General features: G+C 40.7%; 2 long non-coding RNA genes across 2 annotated transcripts in view; one reads left to right on the top strand and one right to left on the bottom strand.

Moving 5' to 3' along the window:
* The window catches only part of LOC309523474, a 383,438-nt gene that overhangs the window by 39,151 nt on the left and 317,093 nt on the right, over positions 1-27,194 (top strand). The window lies entirely within an intron of this gene.
* The window catches only part of LOC309523500, a 31,449-nt gene continuing 10,539 nt past the window's right edge, over positions 6,285-27,194 (bottom strand). Inside the window, exons 3-4 of the long non-coding RNA XR_014215416.1 lie at positions 19,233-19,373; positions 6,285-10,958 (exon numbers count right to left, since the gene is read on the bottom strand). This is a non-coding gene — a long non-coding RNA (uncharacterized lncRNA). The remainder of the gene's footprint in view (positions 10,959-19,232; positions 19,374-27,194) is intronic.

Here is a 27,194-nt window from a genome sequence, read left to right as displayed (position 1 = left end):
ATAAACTGTGGTGTGTGAGTGTGTGCGTGTGTGGTGAGCATGTGTGTTGCTTTGTAGCATTTCTTCATCTTACTCACCATGGTTGGTGGCATAGCATCTTTCAAAGTCACAAGCAAAGTAATGAATCCAGTGATCAATATGTAATTTTGTTGCATCCTTTCAGTATTGTGGGATTAATTTAATGGCGGAGGTTAACAGAATGTCAATGGATTTCTTGGTGTGAATATCAGGAATAAATGTGCTAAATTTAATTGTTTGAAGATCATTAAAAGCCGGCTTTAGCAATAATTGTGCCTTTTAATGTTTCAGATAATGTCCCCATTAGTGTAGAAATGGTGGGCAGGAGCTGAAAACGGAACTTTTCAGTGATGTAAATGAGCATTTATTTTCAATTGATAATTTTGATGTTGATATCTTTGCTGTCAAAAAGAAAACTTCATTCAGGAGGAAATATAAACACTCTGCTGTAATAAGGGGAACAATAAATTGTATCCAATGTGAGTCCTCCTCAGAGTAGATCCATTGAAGTTAATGGGCACGACTAATTCAGGTTCACTAATTTCATTGAGTCTACTCTGAGTAGAATTTTGTTGCATACGGCCTTAGAGTGTCTATCACTAAAGAGCAGGTTTTTCCTTGGAAAGGAGTGAGATAAGAGAGAAACTGCTCAGACCTGTGCCTAGAAGGTGTGGGTCAAACGGAAAGCTCCCAGACCCATGGTTTCTAGGCATGGTAAAAGGGGAAGTGTGGATGAGCCCCTACTTTTATTAACATTTTATATCTGTTCCCGGCCCCAGTCTAGCCAGTGTTATGCTTTCAGAGATTTTTGAATAACATAACAATGTTCTTGGCTCACTATTCAGGGATCAGAAACCATTGCCTCTTCAGACGGTGTTGGACTACACCTCCCTTTATCCCTGACCATTGGTTATGCCAGCTAGGGCTGAAGGGAATTGGAGTCCAGCAACAACATCTGGAGTGTCACAGATTTCCCTACTCTAGCTTCATCATTGTATTCTCTCAACTGAGCTTAATACCTTTGATATGAAGATATGAGTTCCATCTGCCTTGCTTTCAATATGACTAGGATTCCATGGTTTCACAGAATTCTCCCTCCTGTGGATTTTTTTTTGATGGTCCAGCAATGGTCCAGGGAAGGCCCAGGAAGGAAAGAAATGAGGTGAATTACAGGTGGGACAGTTTGTTCTCAGCATCTGGTTCTCAGCCAAGAAATTGTGTCAGAAGGTGAAAGTTCTAGTTTTAGCTACGTAATGAATAATGACTATTTAAGAATAATATTCATAGATTTATCAGGCAGATAAGAGGTTTTCTAGTTGTTAGAGAACCACAGAACCTGTGTTCAGAAAATTCTATTCAGTTTGTAATTGGACACTGCTTAGTTCAGTTGGGTCTCAACATCCTTTTTACAGAGAGTGTAACTTCCAATATAGCCAGTGCCTCTTGCACATTGCAAGAGGAAACCAACAAGAGATGGGATGCAGTCCTTTCAGGAAATCTTGCATGCCTTGCCCTAAGGTTCCTCATAATTCAGTTTCATAGACATTGTGTGTTTAGCATGGATTTTGTCTATTCAGTGATACCTGCAAGTACGTACATTGTGCATGGATTTGGTAGGTCCTTTATGAGCTACGGTTTTCAGCCTGAACCTACTGCCAATGACATGCTTAAATCCAAATGATTGCATAGTATAACTGATCACTCTGGTTTATGATAAATATGATATATACTCTGGTTTATGTTGTCTTTTTTAAGTATCTAAAAGTAGAAATTTCAAAAAAGGCAAATACTGCCATGTGTTCATTTTATTTAAATGTTGTGTTAGGGAGCAATTATTTCCAACGCATTCAAAAATGGAACTGATTTGTTTTATATCGCAGTAATATATAACTCAGATTGTTCTTATTCCATGCTGACAGGTGAAAGAAGAGCTAAGATATATGAAGTCAATAATCTGAGTTTACTCTGCTGCAGCAAAAAACGAGCAGTTCCTTTGACGTTGCTCCATATATGCTGTCAGTGAAGGATTTTTCTTGTTTCAAAGCCTTTCCCACATCATTTATTTTAACCTCGCATTCTGTTAAAGTTGCACCGTGTTGTGATACAAGCCAGAGGTCTGGATGTGGGATAATTTGAGAATGAATGGTGCAATCATATGAGCCACTGTACCAGCAAATAAGAGTTTGAGTTGCAGCACTAAGTCGCAGGATGGGATCTCAATACTTTTTCCAGAAGCTTTGGTTTTCTGTTATTTGACCCCATCATTAGGAATGGCAGTAAGACTTTTACATATGAGAATTAGTAAAGGCTTGGAAGGGTGAAGGTACACATGATGGCACTCCACTTGTTGAGATGGTAATAGGCAGGGTGAGATGGTAGAAAAACTGGGGGAGTACCAGTGCAGCAGATGTAATTGAGACCTCAGAGCTCACCACCCCCTCATCCTCCTCCATCTCCAATCCAACACATGTAACAACACTGTATCTTGGAGGATGTCAATCCCTTCACAAGTCACAACTGACAAAACATCTCCCTGTCACTATTGCCTGAGGCAAGGTCCCATAACGAACCTTGGAGTTGGGCATTTAGAAGTAGCTTCATAGCAGAGAGACTAACAGCTAAAAAGTTACAGGTAAGAGCAAGAAAACCTTCACACAGGTCCTGTTTCTGATATACTGCGGTGCGATTCTCCATGCCAAAAGATTTCTCCACTAAAGAGAGATGGGGCTTTTACAGGCATTTCAGCCATTTGCACTAGCTTTGGCAGGGGGAATCCCAATTTTTCCTGAATGAAGGAAGAGGTTATATATTTGCATGTTGTCTGCATCTAATCCTCCCAAGAAATAGATGCCATTCCTTGATAGAATGTTTGGTCACTCTATACTAGTAATAATTCTGGAGATGGTATTTCTGTGCTGTGCAGAGAAAGGGCATAGCCCCATGGTAGAACATCTGTGCTGCATGCAAAAGCCCCAGGTTCAATTCATGGCATTTCCAGGTAGGACTGGGAAAGATTCCCTGCCTGCAGTGCTGGAAAGACAGTGCTGACAATACTGATCTGAATAGACCAGTGGTCTGATTCAGTAAAGGCAGATTTCCATGTTCCTACAAGAAAGGAGGTCAGTTTTTCATTGCTATGATCTTTCTTCTTCCATGGGTAGATCACTTAGAAGGAAGGAATGGGGCCAAGAAGAGTGTATAAATGCTGGTGGGCCAGTCGATAAGGCTGCATAGTCCAGATCTGCTTTGTGGGTTCTAAGGGCCACTGATTTCCCATTTCCGCCATAATTTATTGGCAGAAGAAATTGTATCATTCTTTGCTGAGTGCGTAATTAGCTTCAAAAAACTACTATCGCACAATATGGTGATGGTCTCTAGCTGATACGGCTTTTTAAGTGGAATGAATGAAATGAATGAAGTGATTAGACAACATCATGGAGACAGAGTTATTATTTATGGAGAACTTGTTAAGGGCAAGGTCCCTCTGGATTCCAGGTGCTGGGCATAAGACAAACGGATGGCTGCTGCCTTCATGAGTTCTTTATTGGCCTTTTGAAGGTATCTTGGTGACCAGTTTGTGAAAGTGAGTGCTGAACTATGGACTTTGGTTTGGCCCAAATGAGTTCTTTGTATGTCCTTATGAGAACTTTAAGGTACACTGACAATATTTCAGGGTCCCATAAACTAGCCTCTGAGAGCAAACTCCCCTGTGTGTAGCAAGTCCCACCTTAGTTATTCTTTGTGGATTATTTTTCATCCTTTCTTTCCAATTTAATTCTCATCAAGAGGTTCACATCAAGAAGGGTAAGGAAACCCTTCTCCAATATCTTTTTATCCTTGAACTTTCCCCCCTCCTTTTGTTACCTTGATTCAAGAATTTCCTTTGTTTGGGAGATTGTACTAAATCTCTTTGATTAGAGTTCCTTTCAAGTAATTGACATGTTATTTTGCTGGTCTTATGATCTTTTCTTCATTTATTGAATTTTTTGGGAGTCATTGTTCTGGGAAGGTCTATGCTTCCCTTTCCTTTGATGCCCCCAGAATGACCTGAGCTTCTTAAGACAGAAACTGACTTTTAAGAAGTTATTTATTTTATTCTGAAAGTTTCTTCTCAAAAGACTTGTTCTTCCACCAGACTGTAACAAAAATGAATGACTAGTTGCATGCAAGTGATAGAGCCAACTGAGAAATATTTTTTTTATAGCATAGAATTTAAACACAGCAATTTTAAATGGTGTCATTTCCTACACTTCTCTCTTCACAGAATTATAATGGGATTTCTTCTCTGACATGCATAAATGTTGGGTAGGTGATCTCTGAGATGTTTTTATTCAGGCTGTGCATGGATCTTCTGTCTCATCCAGCAAGACTCATCCTACATTGTTATTTTCCTTCATCTATTAGTTTGCATTTCAATACCTTGTGAGGTGATAGGGATGGCCTTCCTTTCCTGTGAGCACTTCAGTTGGAGAACAGCCTTTACCAAAGGTGTCATGGGCTTTGAAGATGCTCAAACTCAGGACAAAAGGGAGAAATGTGCTAAGAGGAAGGGACACTTGACAAACCCTCACTATGATCAACTCCTGCCCGGAAACCTATGGTCCCACTGTAGGAGGACTTGTGGATCCAGAATTGGCCTCCACAGTCACTTATGGACTCAGTATTAAAACCATGTTCATGGAAGAAAATCTTACGTGGCTATGAGTGATGAGCATAGAAAGGAGGAAGGGCGAAAATAAGCTCGTATTTCCTATCTAACCCATGTGTGTTTAAGGAAAAGTCATTCATAAAGTGTTATTAATCTGGAGACAAACCATTTCAATGAGATTATACTATACAACTGAATGTATTGTTTCCAACATTTAGTTGGGGTGGACTTGTTCCACCTAAATGAAGAAGGCAGCTGTATTAGACACTGTCTGAGAGAGGAGGCTGTGCGAGATCCCTCTCACACAACCTGATTTAGTAAAGTACCACAGAGGAATAATAACATTCAGAAGGATGTTATGGTCAGTGGTGTCAAAGGCCACTGAGAGATCCAGCAGAACTAGGAAACAGCTCTCACCTTTGTCCCTAGCCCGCCAGAGATCATCAACCAGCGCGACCAAGGCAGTTTCAGTCCTGTGGTGAGGCCTGAATCCCAATTGGAAGGGATCCAAATGGTCCGCATCCTCCAGGCATGCTTGGAGTTGTTCAGCAACCACCTGCTCAATCACCTTGCCCAAGAATGGTAGATTTGAGACTGGGTGATAGTTGGCCATATTGGCTGGGTCTAAAGATTTTTTTCTAAGAAGCGGTTTAATGACCACCTCTTTCAGAGGATTTGGGAAGGCTCCCTTGCAGAGGAAGGATAATGTGCCTTGCGAAATCCACTGAAATCTCAACCCTTTCCACCATAGTGATCTGGTTGCATTACCCCGTCATGCTACTCCTTTGTTTCCCAGTGTTACACCCAAAGTGAAAATTCAGTAAAGCAGTTCCATGCACAGTGCCTTTGCACAACTAATGAAAGGAAGAAATCTGCCACTGCTCACATACTGAGAGGAGAAAATATGACAGATTGACCTGTGAGTTGGCCAGTCTTCACCAATATCCTACCCTCTGGATAGGGCAAATGGGAAATAATGTTCTTGTCATTTGCACTGCTAGAAAAAGAAATAAATGAATGAAGAAAATATTAGTGTCTCAGGGCATGAGGAGGGGGAATACGATTAAGCAATATGATTTTGAACAGATTAAAAAAGGAACTGGGGCTGATCTAAACATCAAATCCAGCATAATTCTTTGAATTCTCTGGGTCATTGGGAGGGAAAATATTTAGGTGTATGGGGGGAAAGTCCAGAATTTGGGGAAGAGGTTCTTATTGCCTCTTGATGTAGTCGGGTTGTTTTTCCACATTCACACCCCAGCCCTCATATTTTTAACCTTAAACAGAAAAAGTCACTGTACACAGGATCTGGGATTGACTCTGGAATCCTCTACATGCAAAATAGATGCTCTATCACTGACCTAGGAAGTATCACTGTTCTAGGAAGTGCACTGGAAAACCCTGAACACAAAAATGCCCCACTACTGCAACGCAGACTCTAAGTCCCCTTGCCTCTAAAAGTTTCCATACAGCCATCATGACAAAAAGCCATTTTTCATGAAGTTCTGAATAACTAACTGGAGATTCTACATTTTTAAAAAAATAAAAAAAAATAAAACTCATCTTTCATCCTAACAGATGTGAGGGTGGTATACAGTGACCATGATCCACAACCATACCAAAATAAAAGACTTTAATACAAACAATGACAACAATCAAGTCAAACACATGTCTAGACAATTAAAAGAATAGAGCAGCTAACAGACCAAAATAAGAAGCTTTTAACTTGGCGCTGAAGTGACTGCATTGTTGCTGTCAGTCATCCCTCTGTGGGGAGGGTATCCCATCAAAGTTGGTGACCATCATCTCATTTTCTGGCAGTAATTCCCACACATTAATTAATTGCTGTGCAAAGAAGTACTCTCTTTTGTCTGTAGGGAATACCCCATCAATCAATTCAATGGATTAGTCTATGTTCTAGTTTTATGAGAAAGCAGGGAAAAATCTACTTTCACCACAAATAGCATATATAAAAATAAATAAATCTCATCATATTTCCTCTTAGTCATCTTTTTTGCAAAACTAAAAAGCTGAAAATGCTCCACTGGTTAAGAAAATGAGCTCGGAGTCAGTAAATCCCAGAGTGGAATCATGCTGCAGTCAGAAAGTTACTGGGAGAGTCTAGGCAGACCACTAAACTCAGCACTTCACCTTGTAACATGGACATAATAATTATTGGTGTTCCTTTCAGGCTTCTTATAATGATTATTAGGATAATGTATGCAAAGTGGATTGGATGCTTGTTGGAAATACTCTATGAATAGCAGCAGCAGCAACAACAATAGTTGTTACTATTATTAATAATTATTCTCTAGACAGAACCATTTAGTTGCATGAGTAGTCTAACTACACAGTTTGAACAAGCTGAACTGAGGCAGTCTTCTTCATGAAATTAGCAATCATGGGAGGGAAGGAGTTGGGCCTCCATTGCCCTCTATTGCTATCACACCCTTCTTCACAACCTGAGGGGCAGGGGAATCTGCTCTCCACATGTAGGAAACTTGTCATGGTGTGTAACTCTGATTGTTCAGAGCTCCACACCATGAAGGGAACCTATGTGAGCAGAGCATGCTCATCTCTAGAGATGTTCCTGCCAGTGCCTGGGGTAAGAAGACAGCAGAAGCCCCACAATCGTGTTGTGTGATTGTTTATAGTTTGAGGAGGAGAATTTGATCTGCATTCTAATAAGCAACTCATCAGTCAGTGGAGTTTAATTAATTTATAAATTGTTTTTACTACAAGGACATTAAAAATGCAGATAAAATAGGTAGTCTCTTCTGTGTTAAAAAGAAAGGGGGGATATGTCTCCTAAGATTATCCCTACTGTAATAAATTATCTAAACACAAAACATTTCCCCTTGAATGTGTATTCTGACTATTGATCAACTAAGAAGAACACCAGTTGTCTAAGATTTCTTTAGTCAAATGACAGACCTTGCCATCACTAGAATAAGCATTAGAGTTTTGATGGAGGAACAAAAAATGTAAAAGAAAGTGATGGTGGACATTGCAGTTCAGCAATATGGAGATACTATTTTCCTTATTTAGGTTTCAGTTCTAACCTTCATGAGCACAATGTAATGTAAGTTGTTCAATGGTTGCTTCTTTCACCACTAACTCATTTTTCATTCCGCAAGGTAGAGGAAACAAAGAGGTTAAATTAGTTGTCGAAAGCTTCCCAGATCTTGAAGGCAAAGGTCACAAATACTTAGGGAGCTAACTATACATTGAACTATTTAACTGTGGGTTTAATACTCTTATGAAAGGTAGGGCATTTAGTGACTTTCAGAGGGTGCCAGGGTATAGATTGAGGTGGGACTCTCCTAATGACCAGTGGATATGTCACGGCAACCTCTCCCCCCCCCCCCAATTTGGCACAATTTTTTCCCCTATTCTCCAAGTGTTGTAAGATTGAATGGATTTAGGAGTAGGAGTTGTAAGACCCTTCAGGGTCAGAAAACTGAAACCACTGGGGCTAATAAGAAACAGGCAAATGCCATTTCTTTATTAAAGGTGCTGTTTTTGGGATTCATGAATCACGCATACAGATCAAAGGCAGCCAATGCAATGTCCCCCAGATGCTGTTGAACCACAACTCCCATCATCCTCAGCCAGTATGGTCAGTGGTCAGTGATGATGCAGTCTAGAAACTACAGTCTAGCTACAAGGTCAGGGGGTCACAGTTCACCCATCCTATCTAATGCACTTCTCTGGCAGCACCTTATATTTGCAACTCTGTACTTTCAGATATTTAAATGACAAATGATCTTCAAAAGCACTTTAGTATATATTTATTTTCTCATACCTTCTTTAATTCCCTGATATTTTAATTTAGCATCAGTTTCCCTCCATTTTCTTTACTTGTTCTTTCTTCTTTCCATATTTTCACATGTCTATTTAAACTGAAAATAGTCCCTGGTGCCCTACAGATCCCACCAGTGCCAGCTACAACTCCCATCAATGCCAGCTGGGACTGATGGGAGTTGTAGTCCTCAATTTATTGAGTGGCATATTTATACACAAACCAGTGATCTACATCTTAAGGCCTCGGATTTTGTGTAGCTTCTAAATACAAACAAACAAAAGAACAAAATTTCATAGTTAACACACTAGGTAAAAAAATAAGAGTAAACAGATTCTATAGCAGACATTACCTTTTTGATATGGTAAATTTGTTAACCTTAAAGAATTCACAAGACTCTTTGTTCTTCTGAATAGCAATAATTGTTGTTTTCAGGTTATTGGTACACTACAAATATTAGTTTCATACATAGGTGTCTTGAGTTCCTTTCCAAAGAATCATTGGATCTGTAGTTTTGGTTTGTGCGTTGTTTCAGGAAGTGCAAATTTGGTAGTTAAAATGTGAACTGAACAAAATTCCTTTCACATCCCTAGTTGTAGCTGTGTTTAAATCTGTGTAGCAGCTATGGCCTCATTTTGCTGATATTTGTTTGTCTCTTTCTTCATTCATTTTACTACATTCCCTCTTTCCCCCTTCTTACAAACTGGACAAGACTTATACCTGAAGATTTATCCAAGAGAGTTCGTGACCGGAGGGCCCCTTTGCCATGCTGTTACATCCCTCTTTGACTTCAAGACTGCTAGCAGCTTCCCAGTTTGTCTGTGACAGCGAGAGAGGCTGATAACACAAAGCTTTTGTCATTTCAATTTTTCACACATTTTCCTCTTGCAACAGCCATTGCTGTTTCAATTTTTCACACATTTGTACGTGTGTGTGTGTGTGTGTGTGTGTTTGTTATAACTCAATAACAGCTCATGTTGGCAGCCAGCTGCCACAGGCCAGTCATCTGTAAGAACTCTCTGCCTCTAAAATGTCAAATAAAATGAAAGCGAGAGAATTCACCAAGGATATATTTGGACAGCAGCCTGTTCTGCAGTTCTTGCTCTCATGGCACCAGGATCCTGTGGTTCATCAGCTGAACTGGAGTTGGAAGGGGCATGCTGCCAGAGTCTCCAAAGCTCCTCCAGCCTGGCCCATAAGGGAGAGCATCATTCAAACTTAGCCCGCTATGATCAAGCCGGAAATAACAATCATGTTGCTGAACATTAAATGCTTAATGAACATCCCTTCTAGTGGGTGTGCAGCACGGATCACTGGTGTATGGAAAGGTAACAACCCCCCTCCCCCATTTAGCAGGTGTATCATGAGAATAGGCCCTGCATGTTATTGAGCCACCTGTGACAACTCAACAGCTGCCAACACTACCTCTTACACAGTGCCAGAGAACTGGCTGGGTGATACTGGTACAAGAGTCATTTGGCGCCAAAGAGGAATATGTAGCTCTCATTCACATATACACATGTGCACTCATTGGGCAGGATGATTAATGCCCAAGCTTAGTTGCCTATCAGTGCATCCCCACTAGGTGATCTTGGAGAGTCATTTGTCTTCTGCAGGGAAGCTATCAGCCATCAGATTAAGTCACTGATCTCTGGCGATGTCTCAGGCTTTGCAGATTCTGTAGTTTACCCCAAAGGTCTGCAGTGAGGTTTGTTTTTTAAAAAATGGCTGGCTCACAGAGGACGATATGCTATCTAAAAAGAGAAAGACTTTTTGTCTTTTGGTAGGCAGCAAAACTAAGAAATTTCGGGCTATGAACAAGCATGATGGTCCTGGGGATAACAACAGCTGGACTTGCCTGATGTGTTAAGTTGTTAAATTCATAGCTTGAAATGAAGATCTGGGGACTTTTGAGTCTTTCCTGCATCCTGAGTTTAATGGCCACATATAGAATAGTTGGGTTGCTATTTCTGAAGAGTGTAATAACCTCTGACTGAACCAAGATGCTCAGTGTGTGGGAACTGGTGGACACCCTTGTTCATATAAGCAGTAGTTATATCAGTATTAAAATAAGATATGTTGCAAATGCTGGTGTGTGCAGATGGAGGCAATTTGGCCATATTTAGGATGTGCATCAAAGTGTCTAAAAAAATTGTGGTGGGGCAGCCTACCAGCAGTGCCAGAGTTCCATCAGCCCCACTCCCTTTTATCAGCACATTCAGCCCAATCCTGCACAAAAGGATCCCAGTGCATGAACAGCTGCAAACACTGGAGGTGGAGCTGATCATGTACCTGAGGTTGAGTTTGGGGCCACTGGCTGTGCCCTGGTTTTCCTTATCCACACATACATTCTGCACATGAAGTCTCTCTCTGTGTTGTGTCTTTGCATGCTTCTTCCTTTTTCTTTTCATTGCAGCTTTATTCTAGCTTGTTGTTTCCTCTCACACACTCCTTGTAGACGCAGTGATAGCAAAACCCTACAGTGCCATCCTGTGGATAAATTATGCTAATTGTGAAATTGCAACTGGAGAAACTCAAATTCCCTCTATTTTCTCTTTAAAATATATATCACATTTTATTTGCCTGGGTATAATTTTACAACATAACCAAGTTCATTAAAAAGACAGGAATGAGTGTGAGCACTTGATGTGTTTTATGTCTTCAAAGAGCTTTTTTTTTTTTGCATCCACTGCAGAAAGCCAATAAACAACTCCAGAATATGTACAATATAGCTTCCTCCTCCCAAAAATATTCTTTAGCTTTCTTTATTTATTTAAAGGCATGCAATAGAAGCAATCTTTAAAGATAGATGAAATTTCCCAAAGGGCAAATCTTGTTCTAGTTTGAGATGCATATAAATTTTGCCATGTACTTTGCTTGTTGTTGCCTTGTTGGATTATAAGTAGCTTTTTTAAAAAGCACATGTGTGTGTGTGTGTGTGTGTGTGCGCGCGCACACACACACACACACACACACACACACACCTTACTCCTTCTAACTCATGTAATGGGTGTCAATGGGATTGCAACCAAAAAATGAGGGAAGTGTCAGCATGCTTGAAAAAACCTTGAAACCAGTAGAAGTATAAAACAAGTTATTTCTCCTCCCCAATAGACCTATGGAATGTTGCTCATTATCCATAGGGTGCTGACTGTCATTCTCAAGGGGTGGGGTAGAAAGGAATGGGATGACCTGCTTGAGGGGTGTGTGATTGGCTGGCTGGAATTATGTGCAGTGATTGATTGGGTGTATAAGAAGTGAGAGGATCTTTCAGGTATTCTGGTCCCAAGCTGCATAGGGCTTTATATACTCAAACGAGCACTTTGAACTTAGCCCAGGAGCTAAGTATGCTGTTACCAAGCCTAGGAAACACTGTGGAGAGTGGATAACAACTGTCTTAGATACTGCCAAGCTAATGGCTATCTGTCCCAGCATTGTTTATCATGAGTGACAATACTTCTATACGATTCCAAGGGAATGCTTCCACCAGAGATCCTGCAAATACAAATTCAGGAAATTTGTATCTGGGACCCTCTTCATGAAATTTGTATGCTCTAGTGCTATTTTTACTTGCAACCTATTCTACTGAAGCAAATGATATATAAATAGCCACATGAGTACCTACAAATAAGCTTGGTATATCTGAATATTGTTTTGGGTGGAATTGGATGAAATCTGCAGGCAAGGTCATCCCTCCTCAGTGCCTAAATCCTGCCAAATTTCAGCAGGATGGCTGCAGTGGTTTTCCTGCAAGTGCAGCCTTTATATTTTCAGGGTGTTTTTGTTTTTTTTAAAAGGAATTATTTACGCTCCCTTGGTATTTTGCGGACAATTGGTTAAAAACTGCAGGTGCACACGAGAGAAGCCCCTGTGTAAGAAACCTGAAAAATGGCAAACAAATAGATCCAGAGGCATTTGTGCTATGCAGTTACAAGCTTGGCATGTCAGTCACAGCACAATTCTCCTTCCACCACTTCCCTCTGAAACCTGGCATCTTCCTTAAGCTTAGAGGAGACAAATAAATGATTCGCTCTTGAAAAGCTGATCCTTCCTCCAAAGCACTGGAATAGGAGAGTGCTGATAAAATCATTTCCTCTGATTACATACTAGACCTTGCAGGTGAGTTGGAAGTCGCCCCCTCCCCACCCGAACCTGATGTTTTCCTTAAGCTAGAGATGTAAGTTTCCATTTTGCAAAGCTTCCCCCCCCCCCAATCATGGCATTAGCAGTAAAGCTTAGAAACATAGTTTTCCTTCTCATAAATATTTGTCTGCAGCATTTTTTCTTTGATGCCTAGATTGCTGAGGCACACAATAAAGTGCTTTGTAGATCCCTCTGCGGCACCCATTGCAGCCAGTTACTTGGGATTTGTACAAATAATTTGCACGCCTCCATCATGAGCACACCTAGTCCACATGAATTTTATAAGGATGTATACCAATTGGGTGAACATAACTACGTGCCTTACACCAAGGGTAGCTGCGGCGATCACACAGGGTCCCCGGACGTTTGACGGTCTATTGACCCCTGTGCCACCACTGTGATTGCCTCTTCGCTGCCACCAACCCGTTTCTCTCGGGTACACACAGAGTCCAGACAGTTGTTAACATTAACAAATAACCACGTTTATTTTATAGGCATGAACAAGCTTATGGTTTCAGGGTTTTTCTTCTTGGCAGTTTCTTAGTCTTAGTTTATTTACTGACCTATATGTTCCTAACAACTTCAAACTGATTATCCTAACTATCTATCTGACTCCACCTAACAGTTCCTCTCACTCTCTCACCACAGACTTATATCCTCCCTCTTTCTTATCCAACTCTCAACTGACTTCCACACAACTCCCACTCTCACTCCTCCTATCAGTTTCAACTAGCCAATCACGTCACACTCATTTAACCCTTTCCTTATGACCCACCTAGGAGGCAAACGCCACAGTAGCCAACTCCCAAGAGACTGTGATCTACTCACAAAGATTGGCAGTGATCTACCCCCTTTTGGGGGGCTCAGGTCAAACTTGTTGAGCTTCTTTTAGGGAGGAGGGAAGGCCTGTTTTTTTTTTTGGGGGGGGGGTGAAGGGCCAAAATGTTGAGCTTTTTTTAGGGGAGCCAAAGTTGTCCAGCTTCTTTAGGGGGAGCCACTGATCTGCCCGTGATCTACCACAGATGTCCAGTGATCTACTGGTAGATCACGATCTACCTGTTGAACGTGCCTGCTTTACACCAAATCAGACCATTGGCCCCCACCAAGTTCTGTATTTCCTACACAGCCTAGCAGGGTTTCAGGCAGGGATTTCCCCCCAGCCCTACCTGGAGATACTGGGGATTGAACCTGGGACTTTCTGCATGCAAAGCAGATGCTCTCCACCACTCAGCTACAGCCCTTTCCCACTTGTGCATTAATGTAAAACCAAGCACTGTTATTTATATCTCACAGGTGTCATTATTTATATCTTTGGTGGAGGGGGCATGCTTGCTCCTCCACCATGTCAGAATAGTGCTGGTTCAGTAAAGTCTGTGAACTAGATTTTTGTTTATTGACATCTCCCTCTCTTTTTCTTTCTTTTTTCTAAAAAAAAATCGTTTTCTCTCCTTCCATTATAACAACAGTATCAAGTTCTGGACAAAACAAGATTAGCTGTAAAACTTTGGGGAGGAGATAGAATGCAGTTGTGAATAACTGTACAAAGGTTAATATGGATGAGCTTGGAGGATCATTTACTGTAGCATCTAAAATTAAAAAGAGAAAGAGAGTGTCTAAGCTGTTCTGGTATCTGTGTAACCTAATCAGCTGCTCTTTATCCATGAATTGTTGTTTAATTAACATACTGTACAATAAATGTCTTCTTACATCTAAATTAAGTGCTTATTTGAGAAGCTTAATTTGCAGTGTTACTTTTAGATTACTGATCACCCATAAATCATCTGACAGTATCTTTCCCTCCTATAATCACAAAATTATTTTTATGGGTATAGACTAAGCAGAACAGATGATAGATGGATGTGAAGAGTAGAAAGAGATTCCAGGTGGTAATGGAAAATAAATTAATAGCTGTATTCCATACTCTAGTGATTCTCCTTTGAGATGTGGTTTCTTATCCAATTTCCACTAACATTTAAAAAATTGCTATTCTGCTCTGGTGGCTATAAAATGTCAAGTAATATATTTGAAAGTTTAAGATTAGTTTTTGCACAATGAACTGGGGGTGAGAGAGAGTGCTCCATTTGGAGATTTGTAATAAATATATTTTTTTAAAAATAGTAGCATCCGTGACTAATCTACAGATATTTCATATTAGCATATTACTTTTGTTCTTAGGCTTTACATGTAAATTTTGGAAGAGGGAATAAAAACCAATTTTTTGACTGACATACTGTAGTGTGTAACCACCCAATGCAACTTGGATACAATTACAGCTTGGGGAAAATTCAAGTGCCCTTCAGTTTTAGCAGGGCTTGGAGGATTTTACAGAAAAGTAAAATATGTGTACTGTTTCAAATTCTTGCCATACTTACATACCTTTCTTTAGCATGCTGTTATGCACTCTCTGGCTTATATATAATAAGAATGCTAAACTAGCCATGATACAGCAATTTGTCTGGGGGCTGCTGTTGTAAATCCCTCATTTACCCGCTAGTCCTCAAATGTACACTTGGATGTCTATCCCATTGCTTCCTGCACAATCTCCATGTCTGCTTGTCTTAGAGAGTAGCTTTGTAATGGATTCTCATTGTATTTTTAAGGTGATGCAGTAGCCCAGAGGGAGAACATTTATTTTACATGCAAAAAGTCCCAGGTTCAGTCCTTGGCATCTCCAGCTAGGGCTGTGAAAGAACCCTGCCTGGAGAAATACTGCCAACCAGTGTAACTTGATGGAACAATAATCTGGCTCATTGTAAGGCAGATTCCCTTTGGTTGTATCCAATGCTAGCTCTAACTTTGTTGGGCATGATCTTATGTCCCAGATGTTACTCCATAAAGGACAGTGCATCCTCAGTGGTACAACATCTGCATTGCCTGCAGAATGTCTCAGGTTCAAACTCCACCACTTCTGCCTTAAACTCTGGAGAGCTGCGGTCAGTCTTTGCAGACAATACTGAGCTAAACGGAACAATGGTTTGATTTGGTATATTGAAGCTTTCTATGTTTCTGTTGAACATGGCACATTCCAAAGCTTTGTGGAGTTCTAATCATTATCATTGTGTGCTCAGCACAGTCCTCTACCTACATATAAATATCACCAATCAAGTTGATGGAAAGGGCCCTAGCGCAATAGCAGACTAGAATGCATGTTTTGCATGTAGAAAGTCCCCAGCTTCTCCACCAAAGGAATTAGGTTGCAAGTGCTGGAAAAGACACTTAACATCCAAGAACCTGCTGCCAGTTAGAATATGTAGCCAGTTAGAATATGTAGACAAACCTGCATGTTGACTCAGTATTCTAGGAGTAGCCAATATGGCATCATCCAGATGTTTTGGACCATAACACCCATCAGTCCTAGCCAGCATAGTCAATGAGTAGGTGTCATGGGAATTGTGGTCCCCAGCATTGGGAGAATGACACATTGGTTATCCCTGCCATATGTTGGTTTATCATAAAGCATCTTTGTAAACTGGCTACAACAAGAACACATGATCTATTAAAATAAAAAAGCTAAGGAAGGGCTGGTTCACAAGAGCCATTTCATCATTTTATGACTGCAGTGTCTGTCAGAACTTTCATAATGCCACAAATGCAGTGCTTTGGGGAACAGATAAAGCTGTTATACCAGGTCAAACTTGCCTAGTAACATCTATTCTGACTGGCAGTTCTCCAAGGTCTTGAACAGAAGTATTTCCTATCACCTGCACCCTGATTCTTTTTTATTTAAAAGGAAGATTTCAGAGATGGCCCTGGGATCTTCTGCATGCAAACAAGGTGCCCTACCATTGATCTATGGTCTCTTCCTTCTCCTGAATAAGTCATTTCACACATTCAGCAGTGAGCCATCAAATGCTATTTTTAACCAGGTGATGCAAGGCACCATTCACAAGCCATTTCCCCACTCAAGAGCCAATGGGCCATGAGCCCAGTGTGTGCTCTTGAAATGTTTCCATGGGGACAATGTTTGTACCATTCAGTCATCTAGAAAACTAAAACCTAGGGTGTGGGTTTTTCTTATCAGGGAAGCTTGCAAAGGGAGATATGAGAAGTACACTATCAAATCCTTGGCCTTTCCTGATTGGTGTCATAAGCAAAGGCCTTTATCAATGTACAGACTCCCTCCCACATATCTAATTTTTGTTCCCATCAGCACAGTTCAATTACCAACCAACCCATCATTCCATGTCTGCTTTATTGATACCTTGATGCTGGAATTCCAAGGAGAATAACAGGTTTCAGTGGTCTGAGTTCACAGGCAACATCCATGCAGCAGGAAATCGACTATGGAGGTCATATGTATATGGGGTGGCACTGGGGTATGGCTCTATATCTAGTTCATACTAGAGTTGTGCATACGTGACACCATGAAATTCTCCTTCCTGTTTGTGAGCAGAGAATCCAGGGGAACCATTTTACTAACGTTGTCAAGGCAGACGGCATGGGGGTTGGTTGGGCCAAGAAACAGTTACTTAAAAGGGCAATGACAGCAACATACCTCCTTTGTCCCCTGCCCACTATCTATCTATTTTTTCTGTCACTGCAACTTTGTTGGCAGGCTGGCACCATTTTCTACCTTCCACAATGCCCTGGAACACCATTGTGGGGCAAAATTTTGGCCATCACAAATGTTGAAGAATATTTACAGAAGTGCAAATGGGGCCTCAGTGGCTGAGAAAAAGAAATATCACACGCAAAAAAGTATTCAGATAAAATTCTGCACAGTTGTAGCTCATACAGATTATACATCTGATTAGATTTGGTCATAATGAGAGTACTGAGAGTCTGAGGCTCATGCTCTGGTGATTACTACAGTCTTGTGCCAACTGCTGTCTCCTTTTCTTTTTGTTCTGAAGCATCAATTAGATTAAGATTTCATTCTTCCAGCTGCTTTTCCTTTAACATGTGGCATGGATATTTCTTCCTCGTTAAGTTAAATTTTATCTGTCCTCTCTATAATAGACACCTCAGTTGCTTCCTTTTTCAGTGAATGACTGGGAAGGTAGGAATGTATTGTGTCAATTGTATATAGAAGACTGGGCTCAATGTTTTATTTAAGTGTGTGATTGCTGGAGTTATGAAGTGGATAGTCTTTTTTAAAAAGAAAGGAAGGAAGGAAGGAAGGAAGGAAGGAAGGAAGGAAGGAAGGAAGGAAGGAAAATGAAGATGAATATGAATATGACTATTTAAAACATTTTCCGGCTATTGCTAAGACAGTTGTGAAGTAGCTGTTTCCCTGTGACTCCTTCCCACTTCTCTACCTTTAGGAGGTCAAAACAATATGGTCAGGGCCAGCCCATGCCTATATCCAAAAGCAGATGAGACCTCCTCTTTGGCTGTAGAAGACTCTACCACCAGGATTGGACACTAGGACCAAGGATATGCCTTTTGTTTGTGCCCTGGGGCTGTCTCCTTGAAATATGCCCTATCCTGATGACAGAAGCCCAAAAGCTTAGCTCCAATCCCTCTACAATTAGTACCAGGACCATAGGAGCAGAGAGAGTGATGACACTGCATCAGAATGAAAGTTGCAGCATAGTTCACGAAGCACTATATATTCTATCTACAAGTCCTTCTCAGGAGGTAGCAAGGTTCATACTCTGTATGAGGAAGAGTTGAGACAGCAGGGGCAATTATAGCTATTCACTTGTTGCGCACAACCTCCATCTTAGACAGCTTCTCAGCTGTTTCTGTACCCCCTGCCTTGGAACCTAGTGTTGCCCTGATGGACATCTCTTTAGCCTTTCCACACCATTAAGGGATGGAAGTAATCAGACATGTACATGGAGAGTGACAATGGTTTACATTTGAGAGCTTGTAGAACTGTGCTTGTAACAAATGGAAGCCATTTTCTCTGGTGTTTAATATCTTTTGTATTTCATGGCTGTTTGTTATTGTGATCAAGGTATACTGAATAACCTTCTCACAGCTAGTAGGGAGGCATCCCCATGGTCAGGTGTGTCTAAGAGTATGGGGGAAATAAGATAACCAACTTAGTTCCCACATTAAATTCCACTTATAAGAATCTCTCCAACTACCCAGTCTCTAGGAAGAGCTCTTCAGGGGATGTGAGAAGGCTGCAGTAGAAACAGGAGCTCTAATTGTCCCATTGTCCACACAGCCCTTTAGATCCTATTGGTAAATAGTTATTTCCTCTTATCTCTATTATCTTCTTGGCTCTGGCAAGGCCATTTGCTGTTGCACAGGCATGCTTTAGGAACCACGATAAAGAGATGGTAGAGTTCTTGCAGTCATAGAATAGGCTGTATGACTACAGACTGAAGCTGGAAGATTACATTTTTGAATATTTCTTTTCATTTTAAAAACCCTCTTTGCAAGTAGAAAACTGCTTTCTCAGACCAAGGAGTGGGATGAGCCAGAAACATTCTCCCCCGGAATGCAGAAAGCTCCCTTAAACCAAACCATTAGTCCATCAAGGTTAGTGTTCCCATTATAATGACTAGTTAAACCATAGGGGGGGGGGGGTTCTGGGAGATGATGTATTTTTCCATGGAATCTTACCCTGTCATAAGAGCCTCTGCAATAAAGCCTTGGAGAAATGATTACTCATGTCATCACATGCAAAACCCAAAGAGAGATGTAAGATTCAAATGTGGAAGATACCTTTAATGCTGTTTTGTTTCTCTTATCCATGGACCCTGTGGCAAAATCTTTACTATCCCTGATTGAAATTGGGTGAAATTGATGAGCGCCGCAACCCTGGAGTCGTCCACGATTGGACTTAACGGTCAGGGGTCCCTTTACCTTTAAGTATAAAAAATGCTGTCATTGCTTTAGAAAATGCAAGGAATAGAGCACCCGCTTTAAATATACAGGTACCATACACAAGACAACCAAACAATGGCTGAACTTTTCTTCAACTTGAAAACTGGTTATTGCTTCCAGTCAAAAACAATCTTTCCCAGAGTTTGCCACGTTACAAACAGGCTCTCTAGGCAATGATAAGGGAGGTGGAAAGCAGGGTTTCTGATCCAATTTTTTTTATTGATAATCTGTGAACCGGATATAAACAAGAAACTCATCATTAATTTTTATTTTTCATGAGCTCACTAAGGTGACCATTTCCCTACCTGCAAATTTCTCATTTTAATCCTGACAACTTGCCTGAAAGAAAGTGCCTACTGCCCATTACATTCACCGTTCAGAGGATTTAAAACTCCAGAGGGCCCTGTTAAATTCCACTTTATGTTGGCATAAGTAGCTGCAATTGTGTCAGTAATTTACATTTAGGGAGAGTTGAAGTCCTTTTTTCCCTCTCTGTCCTTGAAATGATAAAGCTGCTTAGTCAGTGTAGAAAATTCAGCTAGGCTAATGCTTTTTCTCTCTCCCTCCTCTTGCTTCTGTGAGATTGTCTGCATTTTTTTCTTAATGATCAAATCAAGACTGCGGACTCAGTCCTAGGCTGCAATTACTGGGGTTTTCTTGAGGAAGGTACTGTAGGTGATGTGTCCTTGGTGATGACTCCCTCAATAAATGTAAATGTCAAGGGTATGAATTGCAGTGGTATGAACTGATCACTATGGAACAGCAATGCGAATTTATGAACAGGCTTCTTTGAATTACTGTTATTGTTACTACTCCTATTACTGTTATTATTATTCTGTCAAGATCAACATTGTCAGTTTATACTACCTATCCAACCAAATTATCTGGGCAGTTTGCAATTAAAACCTTAAAATAAAATAAACCACGAAAGCAAAAACTGAAGCTCACTACCCCACCCCATCCCCAACCTAAAAGGTAAGGGCAAAGGGACCCCTGACAGTTAAGTCCGGTCGCAGATGACTCTGAGGTTGCGGCGCTCATCTCACTTTACTGGCCGAGGGAGCTGACGTTTGTCTGCAGACAGTTTTTCAGGGTCATGTGGCCAGTGTGACTAAGCCGCTTCTGGCGAAACCAGAGCAGCGCACGGAAACGCCGTTTACCTTCCTGCCGGAGTGGTACCTATTTATCTACTTGCACTTTTACGTGCTTTTGAACTGCTAGGTTGGCAGGAGCTGGGTCTGAGCAACAGGAGCTCACCCGTTGCAGGAATTCGAACTGCCAACCTTCCGATTGGCAAGCCCTAGGCTCAGTGGTTTAGACCCAGCGCCACCCACATCCCTACCCCCAAACTAAAATAAACATAAAACATGTAGCAACAGAGAACTCACATGTAGCAGAGATCATGACTACAATGCCATTAGACATCATAAGACAGATCCAGAGAAAGGCAATGTGACATTTGACAAAGACAGCTCTTTAACAGCAAGGTTTTCGGGAGACTCCAGGGTCACCACTGAAAACCCAGCTCACGTAGTGACCCCCCCCCGATGTTCTTGGACTCCAATTCTACTCATTCCTTAACAGTGACCATGTTAGCTTGGGCTGACGGGAATTATTATGTAAGAACATCTGGTGGGGATCACATTGGCTCCCTTTGCTCTAAGACAATGGCATACCATGGATTATTTTATTTCACTTTCAATTTCCAAAGGTCTTGGGATCTCCAGATCAACTGAATATGGGCAGTTTACTGCCAAATGGGCTGTGTGTTTGCAAAAAAATTCCAATTTGCATCCCAAATTAATGTGCAGCTCTGAACATAATGACTGACAAAATAATTGGCAAAGAACAGAAAAGAATGCATTTCAAAATTCAGCACTGAATGATACTTTCTAAAAACTTGTGTGGGTTAAAATACGGACAATGTCAAAAACTGAATGTCAAAGCACAGTTTGGAATGCTGTCTTTGGAAACATGTTTTTCACTTTCTTTGGAATGTCTAAAATAGCTAAGGCACTTTGGAGCACAATCTTATAAGTATCTACTGAGATTTATTTTTGTTTTATTAAAATATGTCTATGCCATTTGTTATACAGACATCTCATTTTGGCATTCAGTAATATCAGAAAATATAACACAAATAGAAATCATTAAAATGCAGTAAAAATTTTAATTTAAAAAAATCCTTAAAATATTATAAAGGTAGCCATCAGTAGCCAGGAAAAGCCATGGTAAACAAAGGGTTGTATTCAAATAAGTTATTTTCAGTGTAGGGTCATTGAAATTAATGGGTCTAAGTTACTGATGTCCATTATTTTCATTGTTTCTACTCAGAGTAGGGTCTAACATTGGATAAAGCCCAAATATAATTGCAGCATGTGTCAATGTAAGTCCCAGTGAATTCAATACAGCTTACTTGTAGGTAAGTGTGTATAGAATTAGAATCTCATCTCCCTAGATTCATTAACACTTATTGCAAATAAATAGCATGATATTTCCCAGTGTATTTTGGCTTCCTAAACTGGTCGCCTTGTCAATATTCCAACATGTATCCAGATGGCACTTCACATGACCTAGTTCCTGTTTCTGGAGATTTTTCAGGATATTATGAATCAGAATCCGGACACATGTTGGATTTTTCACAAAACTCAATAAACTCTAATTTCCAGAAGAGTTAATCAGATTTAGGATTGCATCTCAATAACTAGTAAAGATTCCCTATTTGTTTTGGATGTATAATATGTTGGACCACTGTTCTGAAGCAGCTGGCCTGAGGGTGGGGGTTACTTTTTTACTGACTTTTTCAACAGGATATGAAGAAAAAATGTATGCAGAAGAAAACAGCGGATCAAGATAAATTAACAAAGAGATCATGTCCCGTTGTGACAGAAAAAATATACAGCATGATCAAAGGAAATGAAGGTCATCATATAAGTTGAAACTATAAGGACACAAAATGTATTTAGTCAAATGTGTCTTTCCAAGGAGATTGATGGCCTGATGTGTGTGTTGGAAAGACGTCAAGATTAATATATGATGCAAAAGGAAACCAAACAGCAAGGCATGCTGTTTGACCAAGGCTCTAGAGAGCCAAGCCTGATGAGTCCATTTCTCTTGAAGAGCTAGGTGCTATATGAGTGTTCCGTTTTTGAAGCAGTGCAGCTGAGCATTTTTAGACAGCTACTTTAAAAATTAATGTGTTTGTGCGAGAGAAGTGGGGAGATTGTCCTTTGTGAGTGACCTTCTCTTAGTTATTATTAAAAAAATTCTCCAATAAATCTTTAACAAATGCATGGCTTTTTTCCAGTTTAAATAGTTGCCCCATGTACACTTATTTGAGTAAACCCAACTTGGACCTAAACATGTAGAGGGTCAGTGATAAATTATGAATATCCAAGAGCCATGATTCTGAAACTTACTGTGAATAACATTTCTCTAGCATATTCCCTCCCTTTCCAAAATTCTGCATGGTTTCTCCATGCAATACCATGGAGAAAATGGCCTGACGGTTCAGATGACTGAGCTAGCCCCTTTATTTCAAATAAGAATTTATCCAGAGTAACAGTGTCTCTTTAATTTTTTGTCTACATGCACCTGATAATTGTGTGTGTGCATGCAATCTGAACAATCCATTCTAACATACATGTGAAATTCTTTTTCCTTGCACAAAAAACTATGAGATTTTACCTTCCAGCAACTGCTTTTTAAATTTATTCTGTGACATGTTTCATGTCATGTTATGTCAAGCTGCATCTGTCAAATCACATTAGCTGATGTAACACTGTATGATGTGAATGAAACAACCTGACAAGATACATCACAATAAAGTACTTCACCTAGGACGTTGTGAATGAATGGCTACAGGCCATGGAGAGTCTTCAAGCACTTATTTTGCCTGTGGCAAGGAAAATTCAAGCTTTTCCATTAAACAAAAAACAAAACAAACAAAACCATTTACTTTATGAATTGAGTACTGTTCTTTGCGTCATAAGACACTTGCTTGACTTTTATACTTAATCGGCATTTTTTATGAGAATTCTAATGTGAAATATTCAGCCCTAGTTCACGAGAACCGTTCCTGTAGCCTATTCTCCCCTGTAGTCTATTTGCTTTGTTCTCTCCTGTAATAGCTTGCTTCTTGCAAGTTGACATGGAGCTATATCTAAATACTTAGACTTTCAAAGAAAAAAAGATATGCAAGTATCTAGGGAGAGTTCTAGACAATGTTAGTTCTGATGGTTCTTTTAAATCAGGTTCCCCCAATCTTTTGGAGTTCATGGGCCCACTTTGCTCATTGCTCCACTCAACATCTGAAAATGATCTTCAGAAGGTTGCCCAGAATAGAATATGGCTCTTGTGTTGAGAGGCCACCTCTGCTCTAAAACTATTTTAAACAGTTACATATCCTCATAGCTAATCATTTCGGAGTTGCAAAAAAACAGTTTCTTTCAGCTATCAAATGCCTGGGTGAACAGGAATGTTTTACAATTCTTGCTGAAAGTTAGCAATCGGTTGCACCTCACCAGGGAAGGCATTCCATTACTGGGGAACTAATAACAAGAAGGCTCTGTCAGAAGGCCAAAAAAGCGAAATACAGTGGTACCTCGGGTTGCATACGCTTCAGGTTACATACGCTTCACGTTACAGACTCCGCTAACCCAGAAATAGTGCTTCAGGTTAAGAACTTTGCTTCAGGATGAGAACAGAAATCGTGCTCTGGCGGCGCAGCAGCAGCAGGAGGCCCCATTAGCTAAAGTGGTGCTTCAGGTTAAGAACAGTTTCAGGTTAGGTACGGACCTCCGGAACGAATTAAGTACTTAACCCAAGGTACCACTGTACCCTTAAGCAGGTAGATCTTAGGAGCGTAGGAAGCTGCCTTATACCAAGTTAGTAAGTGGATCCATCTAGTTCTGTACTGACTACACTGACTGGCAGCAGTTCGCCAGCGTTTGGGGCAACCCACACCTGGAGGTGCAAAGGATTTAACCCAAGGTGTTCTGGTTGCAACGCTCTATCAAAGAAGCTAGAGCCCTTCACATCATCTCTTATCATACCTGTAGCTTCCTATTTTCTCCTGGCATCCCTTGTGATGGGATTGTCCTACAGGGCAATCACTACCCACTTCCACTGAACCACCTTCCAACCTGGCATAGAGGGAGCTCGGAGGCAAATTTAGGGGAGTGTGACTGGTTCAGTCACCCTGGGCATGGAGCCCAGGAGCATCGCTGGGGTCGCCACAACTATGATTTAAATTATAGTGTGAGAGGCGGAGGGGTGCCACTGAAATCTGATATCCCAAGGTCTGTCACTGGGGAGCTTATAATAAAAGAGAATGTGGCAGACACGGGCACTCCATCTTATTTTTAGCTGGGCTCTTTTGTGTCTGGTCAGACTGAGCGTGCCACTAAAGAGCACTCCTTTTCTCTGGTTTCTATTCTCCCAATTTCTCATTTTTTCAATCTTAAATTCAGCAATTTGCATTTTTTTTTAAAAAAAAGAACTTACGGAAATTTCTTTAAGAGGAAACTTTTAATATCCAATTTTGACTAATATACACAGTTTTGTAGACCATTATATATTGCACCCCCATTTTATATTGCGCATGACCGTGTGTATGTGCTGCATCGGGAAATAAACAAATAATTTGATTTAAACCTGGAAATGGCAGGAGAGAGCTGAAGAGCCCTTGTGCCTCAACATGAGACCCTCCCCTGAGCCCAAAGAGAACTTCGGTGAGGGTGGAGGAAGCCCCAAAGATACAGGAGGCACAGCCAAACTTTAACAACAGCTGAGAAATACAGTGGCACAGCAATAGATGCCACTTTCCTATGCATCCTCCAGTCTCCTTCCAGCCCCAGAGTTTCAATTCTAGTTGTGGATATTTTTGGATACTATATTCTTGGTCTGGATTAGAGAGAGAGAGCAGCAGAGAAGGCATTTAAAGGGTGCTTAGAGGGTGCTCCCCACTTACACGATTTTCACTTACACACACAGGGGCGTGGGATGTAACCCCCCATGCATTTTGTGTGTGTGTGTGTGTGTGTGTGTGAAATTGACGGTATATGCCTATTTATGCATACTTTATCCTAGTAGGTGCGTTTTTGTACACATTACTTAGCTGGATAACTGCCTTGCAAAATTCAGAAAAGTGTGAATTTCAAAGAATGGCTGTATTTCAATTTGCATATTGTTTCGGAAATTGTGAATTTGGTATGATTGCTTTAAAAAGTAAACTCCATTGATTTCCTTCCCAGTCTCCATACAGCATAACTCCCAACAGTAACTACTCCTTGATTTTTTTTCTCCCCACCCTGCATTTTATACTTCCTCAGTTAGGCCATAAATAATTTAAGGAAGGAAGGATGAAACTCGGCTTCAACATCTTGCTGGCTTTTCTCTGCCATCATGCTGGGGTGGGGGGAGGATTGAAGAATTTTTATTTGTATTCTAAATGTCTCTCTGACTCCAGTTCTTATTTGGCTGTCTGTCTTTGCAGCAGCATGTAAATAACAAAATGCATTACTGTAATATAAACTTAGGGAAGAGAGGATGAAATATTTTGGGTAATAAAATTAAATCCTCTTTGCCACTTCCATTGTATCCTGCTAGTGCTGGAGAGTGCAAATGAAGGGAAGAGATATCTAAAGCTGAAAACACTGCATTTAGCTTTTAAGAAGTGCCAAATGGAAGCCTATAAAGCCCTCGGTTATATCAAGGGTTCCTTTTGTGCTGCTTGACGTGCAAATCTGCACAAATTAACGGAGTAGATTTTTAAGTTTACATATTTTGGAATCTTGGAATTATTAAAATAGTTAGATTGATTTACACTTGGAAATATTCAATAAAGAAAAGCCTGAAGGCTATTAAAAATAATAATAATCTCCAGCTGTTGTCCTGTCATTTTGCTTTATATGAAAACAAATGACTAGACAAATGAACAAATTAATCCATCTTTCTCCAATAACAGGCAATCTGGTGTGCGTATGTGCTTTAAATCATGCAATTGCTTTTTATTAAGTTGAAAAGGAAATAAACTACGTCTAATAAAGCATAGTGGAAAACTTACATAATTCACACAGGAAGCTGCTGCAGCAGTATACTAATGAGACTTATGGTGCAATCATTTGCAGGTTTGCTCAGAAGTAACACCTACTGTGTTCCCTGGAGTTTACTCCTTAGTAAGTAGGCTTAGGACTGCAGCCTAGCATTGCAGCACTGTACTGTACAGACTTCCCTGGAAGTACAGTGGTACCTCGGATTACAGACGCTTCAGATTACACATTTTCAGGTTGCGTACCGTGCCGAACACAAAGTGCTAAATTGCACTTTGCGCATGTGCAGAAGCACCGAACCGCAACCCGCGCATGCGCAGATGCGCCGCGGTGGGTTGCGAATGCTGCGGGTTGCGAACATGCCTCCCGTACGGATCACGTTCGCAACCCGAGGTTCCACTGTAAGTCCTTTTGAACGTTATCGAGTTTATGTATGAGTAGATTATACTCTTACAGTTTTGTAGTGCTACAGTGTTTAATGCAAAAGACCATGGCTCAGTGGTAGAGGATCTGCTTTGCATGCAGAGGGTTCCAGTTCAATACATGGCATCTCCAGATAGGGCTGGGAAAGACCATGTCATGGAAATCTGGAGAGCCACTCCAAATCAGTGCAGATAATCCTGAGCTAGATGGATCACTGGTCAGTGCAAGCCCACTTCCTAGGTTCCTATAATACTTGTGGCAAGGGACACAGGTGGTGCTGTGGGTCACAGAGCCTAGGACTGGCCGATAAGATTCAGGTTCGAAT

The sequence above is a fragment of the Podarcis vaucheri genome, assembly GCF_965113315.1.
Source record: "Podarcis vaucheri genome assembly, chromosome: Z".
Lineage (NCBI taxonomy): Eukaryota > Metazoa > Chordata > Lepidosauria > Squamata > Lacertidae > Podarcis > Podarcis vaucheri.
Note: the sequence above shows the minus strand (reverse complement) of the source record. Positions and strands in the feature narration are given on the sequence as shown.